Source organism: Syngnathus floridae, chromosome 21 (genome assembly GCF_059516105.1).
Source record: "Syngnathus floridae isolate MCC-2025c chromosome 21, RoL_Sflo_1.0, whole genome shotgun sequence".
Lineage (NCBI taxonomy): Eukaryota > Metazoa > Chordata > Actinopteri > Syngnathiformes > Syngnathidae > Syngnathus > Syngnathus floridae.
In genome coordinates, this window is record NC_142433.1 from 5,444,032 (window position 1) to 5,455,177 (window position 11,146).

Here is an 11,146-nt window from a genome sequence, read left to right on the forward strand (position 1 = left end):
CTTTTTCCTAAACACAAACAGCTCCAGTGCACCATTTTCATGTTGACCGGTCCTCGAAGTCCTGCAGCCAGCCGCCCTTCGAGAGGTAAACAATAACATGTGTGTATGCATATTTGTGTGTCCACTGGGAATAGTCTGCCTCACGGGCAACTGGTTCTGGTCCTGGTCGTCACACCTGTGAATGGCTTGACTGGAACAAGAAGTAATGGACAAACTTCCCATTTACATGCAGTGCACACCTTGTCAATAACTGCAAACAGATGGCTACTCACACTCAAAAAAAGAAAAAAAAAGTGTTCATAAACATCTCACATTAGGAGAAAAATATTTGGCTATTTTTGTCGTTTATTTGTAAAGTAACGCAAACAAATTGAGTTTTTTCTGTCAAAAACGTGTTCTCACAAAATCCGCCAGAGGGCGCTGTTTACATGATTTAGCTGCTTTAGCGATGATTCTTCACCGTCAAAAAACCAGAAATGGTCCACTTTGCATTTCTGCTCCTTGAAAACGATTCTGGCAGCTTCGAGTGCCATATTTGAAGGAGTTTAATAGTGGCCTGCCAGTGCACATAAATTTTAGGATACAATATCAAGTTTTGAATATGGAAAGTCAAAACTATTCATAGCGGGTGGCCGGTGCCAGTGTGTCGACTCACTGGCGCATCTCTCTCCTATCTGTGATAAAGTGAGCATCATCAGCATGATTTGTGATGTTATTTTTGTATTATTTCACCCCCCTCTTTTTTTTTTTACGTTTTTAACCACCCAATGAGCCCCAGACATTTCCTATCCGACATATTTTGTTTTTTGTCAATGTCAAAAGCAGGCCCATTTCGTGTTCTGAAATGGCCCACTTATATCTCCTTGTCCGTTACAAATCTGTTCATATTTTCCATAAAACTGATAAATAGTCCCAAAAAACTAGTAGCGAATGTCATAAGCCTGAGACAATGTGCTCCGGTTTGATTTGAAGCCAGCTGGATTTTTCCATGTGGTCTTTATGGGAAACAAATGGCGGAAAGCACGCTGTGACAGTCGAGCCTGCTGTAGTCTGCTGTTGACCTAAACAAAAAAAAAACTCCAGGACTGCTATTTACTGCTCATTTGCATATTTGATAGACATGTATCGAATGTTACTGGCCAGGTCTTCACAGAACTTGAATGTTTCGTGGATTTCAGTCACTTGGAGTTCCGCAAGGTCTTTTTTTAAAAAGTTTTTGGGATGGGGAACTGCTAAGCTGCCTTGGCCCTGCTTCCAATTTCCTCCAACTCCTTTTGTTCTTGGTCTTCTCTCCTGGATGAAGATTTTTTTTTGCCATGTTCCTTATGATACAAGTCTTGATCCTCTTTATATTCGTGCCCCATTTTCTCCGAATACTTTCCCCAACCTTGCTTTTCATCTTTTTTTTTTGTTACTGAAACCGCAGCCGTTCAAGCTGGAATTTCATGTAACAGCCGCAGAAGTTTCCAGATTGGAAACACTTCACTTGAGGATGAAGTGAGTAGGCGAGAGCGAGGGGGAAAGAAAAAAAAAAAATCCAATGTGTAAGTTTACACCGGGCGACCTTGAGGGCAAACTGCACCTGTCCTCATTATTGCCGGGGCCCGTTCCTCGGAACGCAAGCTAATATTTACACGGCTTTCAGAGGCCGTAACGAGAACATTAATTCCAATTGAAAAGCAGGAATGCAAACGTTCTGCTTTGCCTCCAACTAAAATCCAACCAGGCCGCAGCTGCAGCAGGTTGGATGTCACCAATCATGAGTTGCAAGCTTGAAGTCAATGCGTGCCACCGCTTTGGGTGACAAACATGCTGCTAAATAATTTCATCCAGCCATTATTATACCATGTTTCTACCACTACTGAGAAAAATAAGAAAGTCATATTAATGTTTTTAATATCCATAATAGACTATGAAAATATTGTTTTCAGCCTTTGTATTTTTTCATACCGTCGTTCCTAACATATGTTTTCGTTCAACGGCACAGAAGAACTAACATCTTTTTTATTTTTTTCCTCAACAATCCACTTGACAGCAACCTGCAAGGTCTTATTTTATTCTAAATGTTGTTTTTGGATGATTGTTGTTACGAGTTGACAGCTAAATCCCGATTCAGCGTTGTGATGTTCCTAAAAAAAATGTACATTCCTTGCCATTAATCCACGATTTTTATGTTTGCGTTTATCCTGTCAGATCCACCCACGATTCTTTTGATGACTTGGGTTTCATAACTTTGCATTCAACTCGGTTTGATCCAATTCACATTCGTCATTTTTCCGTTCACTTCTTGCCCTGCCGTTTGCGTGTATCACTTCAGAACAGACCTTTAATCAGGCTGTCATTACCAATTTAGATTTTGGCTTATCATCTGATAGCTTTCCCGAAAAATAAAACCAAAAAAATCCAAAGATATGAACCCGGAGGGAAGATTATTTTGCCAATTTGTTTAGAACTGCTTTTCTTTCTCATTGTGGTTCCTGGATGTGTTTCCAACTTTTAGATCATGTATCCCGTGAAATTTTACCTCCAAAGTCTGCGTTTCTCATCCACCCAAGCATAAGAGTTGAAATCAATTGAAAAATTGTACACACATATTTTCCCATGTCCTTGAACATTACATTTAATTTTTACATCCCCTTAGATGAGCTTTGCACATGCCTTTGGCACACGTGACCGAACACGGCACATATGCTTCACCTGTTAGCCTCCATTCGACTCTCCATTCAGAATGGGAAGTGTTGAAAGCTTACTTCACGGTCCTCGTAAAGAACAAACCTTTTTCCAATTAGCCTCCCGTGTCGTTTCGGTCAGGCTTGCATCGAGTGCCAATGTTGGCCAGACCGACACCCGCTGCTACTCGCTCCAGAAGAGAGAATAAAAGATGAGCCTGTCAAAGGCTGTGTAGCATTTTGTCAGGACTCCCACGGCGTAGGCAGACTGTCAACGTCCGCATCAGTCAAACGGCTTAAGGACACTCATATGGTTCCTATAAGGGGGGTGGGGGGCAGATTTTTTTTTTATGTCTGCACCGGGGCAGACAAAAGGATGCGTCATGTCAGCACCGTCATCTGTTATTTTCATTTTACAGCATGCTGATTGTCGCTAATAGTCCTTTTTTTGTCTCTTCTCTTGTAGTCTTTCCAGCTTCCAACATGTGTGTACTGTCCTCCATTAATCACGTTAGCCAGCAAGGGAGACAATATAATTATTTTTATAACCAGTGACACCATAATTGTATACCCAAAAGGCATTTTTTGTCCCCCCTATAATACTCTACATATATGTATGTTGTGGGAGGCTCTGATTCAAGCTACTGTATTTTTTTTTTTTTTTGCTCAAGCTTTGAACTTTGGCTAGTCCAGTGTGTCTTATCTATGGATTTTTAAAAATTTTATTACGAGTGTATAATTTGTGCATATTCTCTTACCTATAGTAATTAAACAATAAAATACCTGCGATTTATAGTCCAGTGCGGCTTATATATATAAGCAAAAAAATTTCCCTGAATTTTAGCTGGTGCGGCTTATAGTCCAGAAATTACAGTAATTATTTGAATTAGACAAAAACTCAAAATATGAAGGAGTGTCTTGGAAATATCTCAATGTACAGTAATCCCTCGCTACTTCGCGTTTCGTTTATCGCGGCTTCACTAAATCGCGGATTTTTTTCCCAAATTAAAAAAACATTTAAAAGTCAAAACAAAACTTCTAAATTGAGGAAACGTGTCTAACCTTTAGGACAATGTAGTATTGCTCCAAATGTTTACATTCCTTTAGAAGTCCGTTTTCGAGTGTTAGCACGATCGCAAATTAGTAACTTTCCGCTAACCCGTTAGCTTACTCAGTACTTCTTGTTTGTGACCGTACTTTGCGGATTTCACTTATCGCAGGTGGTTTTTGGAAACAATTATCCGCGATAAACGAGGGACTACTGTATATACACGAATGCCAGTCCTATATGTCAGTGCGTTGAAATATCTCGACAAGCATAACATGAATTGCCATGAAATGGCAATGTGTACGTTGGACATTTATGCCCCTCGCATGAATCATCCGGCCAAAAATACCGACTGCTCGTAAATGCCGCTTTTGAAGCTCCCCGGGGAATACTTTGCCATAACTCTGGAGCTAACGTACCTCCACGAGGTGAATATTTTCACAACTCTAGTTTTATGACAGCTACTGGGCTACGCTTAATATATTCCCCGTCAGTTCTTGTATCCAGTGCGTGTGTGTGTTTTGTCAAAGTGGTCATATTGCATGAGAAGAATTTCCCGGCACAGCACTAAACAAAAATGTCACTTGGTATAGAAACTCAAATTATGATCTCGTCTCAATTTATTCACATTTAGTTACATTGTACGTGCCTCGACTTATTTAGTTTAAATAATTGGCAATGGTTAAAAATATACATATGTAATATTTTAAACGTAACAATGTGTGACTCTGCCGACTTAATTGGATTCAACTCGTTTGTGTGCCAAGAGTGCCACAAACGAAGGCCAACAGCTGTTTCCAAACGATTTTCAATTTTGAGCTTGAACATATTAAAGTCATAAATCAAATTTTGGACCAATTAGCTGATCTCGAATAATTTTTCAAGGCTTACCTGATGCTATCTTATTCATTTGGGGATAGCCAACATTTTTTTTTCCATGTTAGGCCTCATTTTTGCTCGAGTGACCTTTCGAAATGTTGAACAGAGAACCTCTCTTAAGGCTAGATTTGATTAAAGCGGGTTGGGTGGGACATGTGGTAATGGTTGTTTTAATGAAAGGCAAAAATTAGGCCGCAGTCGAGTGGTCTTGGTCAGAGGCACTTAGCAATCCCGACGGCGACACCTCCACGAGGGCGGACCCACAAGCGGGCGCTCAAAGGGCGGACTGTCTACCGACACAACCCCCTCATTGACACCCACCTCCGGCGCTGCACGGTCTGGTTCAAGTTTACAATATCTAACGGGGGGGGGGGGCTTAAAAAACATGTCACAACTCGGCTTTTCCAAAAAAAAAAGGCCCTGATTTGCGACAACACACCTGCCTGTAGTCGTTGACTAAGGTGGGAGCAAAGCGCTAACAGAATATTTATATTATGATGACATCATCAGGTAAGGTGATGGAGTGCTGTGTCATGCTTTATTTGCTTTTCCAGCGCTAAGCACATTAGAAGTCATAGCAGCTCCGGGAAAACATGTCAGGATAAGCCACTTTGATGCACGACTGAAAAACATGAAATAATACAGTAACTGGAGAGAGAGAAAACATAATTGTAGCGAGCTGTTGTCAATCACCGCTTAGCTTGGCCACGCGCCGCTAACGTTACACGTCGGGGAATCCTGTACGTTCCAGACCCAAACGCCGAGGTGACGTTGTTCCAAAACGATGTCTCCATAGCAATGACAACAAACGGGCCTATTATAAACCATAAGTCACGATCTTAAAATATCCCAGCTACCGAGACCACCCCACTTGACAAAATATTAAATGAGTCTAATTAATTTTGTATGTTTCGAACAAGCCTGACACTCGCGATAATTAGAAACACATTTATTGCAATCAAGCAGTAAGCGTAAAATAAATTTGTGGGTCATATGATGGATGCTTGAATAGTCCCATTGTGACCCTGAGAACATTTTTAGCTCTTATATCATCACAATAAGAGTGTCGAGCGTTAAAGACGGAGCGTGACCGCCGCTATTTATAGCGACGTCGGGAAAAAAACAGAAGTGGAGACTAAGAGAATGATTGTAGTTGACGATGGTTAAGGAAAGAGTGACAACGGTTTTGGTGAACAGCAACTCTTTCATGAACATGTCTTTATAGATTTTAAAAAATGCACACTAAAATTAGAGCCACTCCTGGAAACTAACATCTCATATTTCCATATTCACTCATACTTGTAAACTGTATGACACTTTAAATAAAAATGAGACATATTAAATAAACAAGCGTTGTAAATGGTAGAAGGGCTGTGGCACGTTCCGAATGACTTAAAAGCTCATTATACTTCCATAAATGGAGCCTGTCAGAGCTAATTTTGGAAATGATGTCACCTTGGACATTGACAGACTCAGTGTACTCATCTACAAATACATTGACTCCATTGAAATGAATTGAAATGCCGTTAATCCGTTCCCATCACCCAAACACCACTTATTTTCTTTGTTGTTTTCAATTATCGATTGCAAATTAAATCTTTTCAGACCAAGTGAAATTGAATGATGACACGTGACCTCCAAAACATTTGAATTCAAGTACTTTTGAGAAGTCCCTGTGGCATGACTGACAATTGGATGTCCACCATTTTGCTCTCTGTTTTCATTCCAGGTCACTGAAAGATGGAGTTGGGAGGATGATCATTTCCTGGCACAGCTCGTGGATGAGGTCACCGTAGGAAAAGGAAGCGGAATGTACTTGCTTGACCTGTCAACTGGATATAGGAAATGTGAATCGTCATCTCGGAGCAAGCCAGCACAGGTCAGTCTGGGTCGTTTTCTTTTTCAGATGCAACTGGGACTTGGACAGTTCAGGTTTGAAGAACATTTTATTTTTGTATCTCTCAATCTGATTAACCCAACCCTTGCTCTGGTACCAAGTTGAGAATTCTGACCCCCTTTGACCTCTTTTGGGTCTGGCTACACTTAATACATCTCATATCACATAATTGTACCCCTTGACCCTAAAATTCAAACTTCCAATCCTCCTTGAGGTCTAAGAGTGTAACTTTTGGACTCGCAGAACATACCGCTGTCGACGAACATGAACCTACCACAAAAATTTCGCAAGGTCAGCAACTCATAAGGACCTTAATTATAAGCTCCAAACAAACTCAACGGCTAAACATTAGCTTGCGGTGACAAATTCCAGTCCGGTTCTGGTTCTGTTGACACGCTTATCATTGGCAGAAAAACAACTGGAGTATTTATGAAGTCAACGGCCGAGATCATTTGACGAGTGTAAGCAAACAAAAGTCGTCCTGCAAACAAACGCCGGTCCCGTAAACCCAAGCGGGCTTGAGGTGAAACCGGAGAAGAACATTACGCTGCGGTAGGCCTTGAGATAGCGACGAGCCGGCACTTCGGAAATGAAAACGGATCTTCCGAGACGCGGGATTTGGAATCGTCTAATAGAGGTGCCTCTATTTGTATGAAAGGGAAAACCGCAGGCAGAAAGTCATCTGTAAGTCATTCTTCAGCCGTTTCTCGGTAATCATCTTTTCAACACGCCGTTGCCATCATCGTCTCGGGCTCATGTTTTCAATTGCATCCCTTTTGGCTAATATTAAGAATTACCTTCAAGCGCTTGTTGACACACAGCGCTCTTCAACACGGGTATGCTAACGCCTAGCAAGCGAGCGAGCCCACCCTTTTTGGTAAAGCTTTATTTCTCCCCGACTATTATTATGCTTGCGTATTTCAATCGGCGAGCGAGGGGCGGAGGAGGAAAGAGAGAGGAATGAAAAACACAAGGTCATTGAGAGAGATTTCTCTCTTTCACACAATGTGTTAGCGTAAGATATTCATTTCCTCTGCGATTCCTCCGCCTCCCTTCCAGCACTTTGTTTTTCTTCTCCATCACTGTCAGCGTTCGCTGGCCGAGGTGGTCCAGGTCGCATCGAGTCCACTGGATCCCGTTTCGATCTTGGAGCCGTCCCTCCCAATCGGCTTCCTCAACGGCGAGCCGCGCAGCTGCGCTAACTCAACCTTTGCGTCGCACTTCTCCGACGCCAAAGGCCATTAAGAGGCGCGTGTTTGACGTCCCGCCTTTATTTTGCAATTCAACTAGACAATTTTATTTCGCTAATTTGTGAGATTTAAAGCTTTGATTCATCGACGTCATCTTAATAGTTTGATAACAAGCAAATAAAATGGCTGTAATTTTTCTCCAGTTCTGTTTCTCCTCACCTTTAAAGTTGATCCGCTTAGCCAGAACTAGTTCTTCATACTGCACGGGTTTGTCTGTGAGTTATGAGACAGTCTCATCATAAATCTGCAAAGCAAAAGCTAACAACAACGCGGTTGTATTTCTAAAGGCTAATTATTACAGCACATGGAAAGCGAATTTCTTCCATGTGGCAAGCAGAACGATTCAAAGTGCCACATGGTTCTTTTGTCGCTCCCCGCGCACAGAGAGTCCATTTTCATTTCAATCCTTAATGGGCTGATTTCATCAGTGCAGACAATCAGGAAAAGGAAGAGGATGTTTTGGAAATCCAGACCGATCCAAATGAGATCTACTTTCCCAAAGCGGATGGAACTTAATATGCCGATCCGAGGCCACACAAGTCAGTCAGGTGTTCGATTTATCGTTGTCCGGCGGGCTGGATTTCGATCAACCTGCTCTATTTTTATTTATTTTTTAAAGTGGGTCAATAGACGACAGAGTTGTGGCGGGACAACTTGGCACATAACATCCTGAGCATCTGACACTTCCTGGCAAGCTAGTCACATGACCTGTCATCAGTTACTTCATTTTTAAAGTTTCTCAAAAACCATTCAAGTTGTATTCCTCACCAAATCTGAAAATATCTAGTGCAGTGGTTTTTCCATGTGTTGCTAATTACCCGACAATACGCAGAAGTAGCCAGCAGACCTCCAGCGCCAAGGAGAAACATTGTTAAGTATATTAGACTGTGAGGTTAAAGGTTTAACAAAATAAAAGCCACTCCACTGTCTTTTCTCGCTGTCCTTAAGCCAACGCTGGCTGCCTTGCAGACTTTCGGGTCATGTTTGCAGCTCTCTCTGGACTTTTACTTACTCGCCAAAAAACTAGTCGTGGCAAGAATAGAAGTACAGAAGTTGCCTCCCATGGTTGATGACGATCAAATTGGGGATATATATTTTTTTTTTCCCCGTAATCATACATCCTCGAGAGGGTGATGTACATCTTCATGAAAGTCAGAGTAGCAAGGTTTTAAGTCCTCCAGGGCTAATTCGGCAGCTTGGGTTACTTCAGCTCATTCTTCCCTCCTTTTTTTCCACATGCATAGGAAAACTAAGTCTGACTAAGAGGTGGGCCGCGGTGGATCGGGTTGGCCTTGGAAAAAAAAAAAAAAAAAAAAAAACATGAGCGTACCGGGCCTTTGACACGTTTCCCCGCTTTCATCCCGGCTTCTCCTTCTTAGATTGATTTGCTATATGTAGCACTTTGATTTTAACTTGACCTTTCTTGATAGGTCGCCACACGAGCGCAATTAGACTTGATCACTTTGGCTTCATAGCTTGTAAAAACAAAAAATAATAATACACAATAGCGTCTCGTTTTATGTACTCAAACATTTTTTGACATGAAACATAAACGAGCCCAGCAATTCATTCAACTGTTCTCATCTGCAGGCCATCTCGGCTGCACAGATGTTCCCTCTCAGGGGGGATATCCAGGATTTGGGGATTGTTTTGAAGCGGCGGGCCAGTGACGCGCTCCAAAGCCTTTGGAGATTTCAGTGGCGGACTTAGACGGAGTCCATTCGCCCTGCTTGTTGAACTCCACAAAAGATGCTTAGCTGGCGCTGACAGCCGTTTTTAAGTGAGGCACAAAATGTGTATGCGTGTCCATTTTTTTTTTTTTATTAAGACTAACCCACTTAACCTCTGACTTTTTGACGACCCGTTTGAGTCTTTGCTATATTTGCAATAAGGCCGCTCCCGTTCCCAGTAGTCAAATACAGATGCTGTGTCGTGGCCTTCTGTGTTTGATTTAATTTTTGAATCGGATAAAAATCCCGAGTTGACGGCTCGTTTTACACTCCGATTCATCTAATCCCAAGTTGACAATTCGCAGCTTCCTTTTCAACATAACAAGGAGGCCGAAAAATTTACATTTTGACTTGTAAAGGGGGTGTTAAGGAACATTTCGGGATTATATATAGTTTTTTGCTTTTTGTTGACTTTCACGCCGATTGGGGCATCTGGTTTCCTTTTTTAGGTTTGTTATCTAACTCGCCCACTGCAGTCAAACGTACACAAGTTGAGGATTTCAATGTGTTTCCATTTTGAAAGCACTCTGGAAAAATAAAGTCCCGGCCAAGTGTTATTTTCTTTCTAAGTACACTTGAGTGGGTGTTAAAACATGCAAACATGTTTTTCTTTATCCGTTGCGAGGACCATCGGAACCGCTTTAGATCGTAAGAACGACAAAAGGCGTCAACGGAGATCATCTCGTGATTTACTTGGGAAATCAAGCACCGTGAAAATAATTGAGTTGAAAGCTCAATTAAGACTATTCGGTCTTGCTTAATGCTTTCTGACTTTGGATTTACATGGCTGAAGTTGTTCTCCATTGTAGTCGAGCTCGACCAATCACACGCGAGGATTAATTGGCTCAGGAACAATTCCATCATATGCAAAGTTAAACCAAATGTCAAACACCGTTGAGGTAAAGATGGTAATTAAGAGCAGATTTTTCGAAAATGTTATTCAAATGAAACGTCTAGACACAACAATGCCTCCGCAGCTGGGACCGGTGGTACCGAACACTAAAACCTTACATTTGATCCAAACAAGATGATTTCCCTTTTATTTCTGCGGTTCCGAAAATTTCCACTGCGTCGTCACCGAGCGTAACTCCGCTGTTTGAAAAGGATGAGGTCGGGATTCGCTGAGGTTTCAAATGGGAAACAGACCAGCGGGGGGGAATCTTCCAGGAGTGATTATGTGGGACGGCGAGGTCGATAAAAACGGGACGTCTCGCCGCCTCTTGGGACTTGAATACTTTCTGCATTTTCATATTCAAATTATTTTTGTATCACACGGTGCCGAGCTGTTCTGGCAACACATCAAGAAACTGTAGGCGGACGCTTATTTTATTAAGAGTGAGAATATGATCCCTGCGATTTTCTATCAATTGTCATAATGACTTATTTGCTTACGCAGCGATTCCTGGCATAGCTTCATTTCTGGCACATGCTAATGTAGCGTCCTGCTTTATGCTGGTGGTCCTTCAGAGTTCTCCTTTTTTATTTACTTTTGGCCAGTAATCGTCTGCGTGCATAGAGGTCAACTATTCCTATTAGTTGAAAATTATTCCTACTTGGTGTGATGACTTCAAGATGCTACCTGTTTATCAGACAGCAAAAATAAATGAAAGAATGATGGAATTTTTTTTTTTTTTTGTGACTTCGGCTCACAGGATACAGCAGGTTGGCTTTTT

The 11,146-nt window shown here is 41.7% G+C and overlaps 1 long non-coding RNA gene across 1 annotated transcript; it reads left to right on the forward strand.

The window, feature by feature from the left end:
* The first annotated feature begins 16 nt into the window (after positions 1–16).
* Positions 17–9,837, forward strand: LOC148380147 (uncharacterized). Its single transcript, XR_015854983.1, has 3 exons — positions 17–85; positions 6,326–6,475; positions 9,334–9,837. It is a non-coding gene; the product is annotated as an uncharacterized LOC148380147 (long non-coding RNA).
* The last annotated feature ends 1,309 nt before the right edge of the window (positions 9,838–11,146 follow it).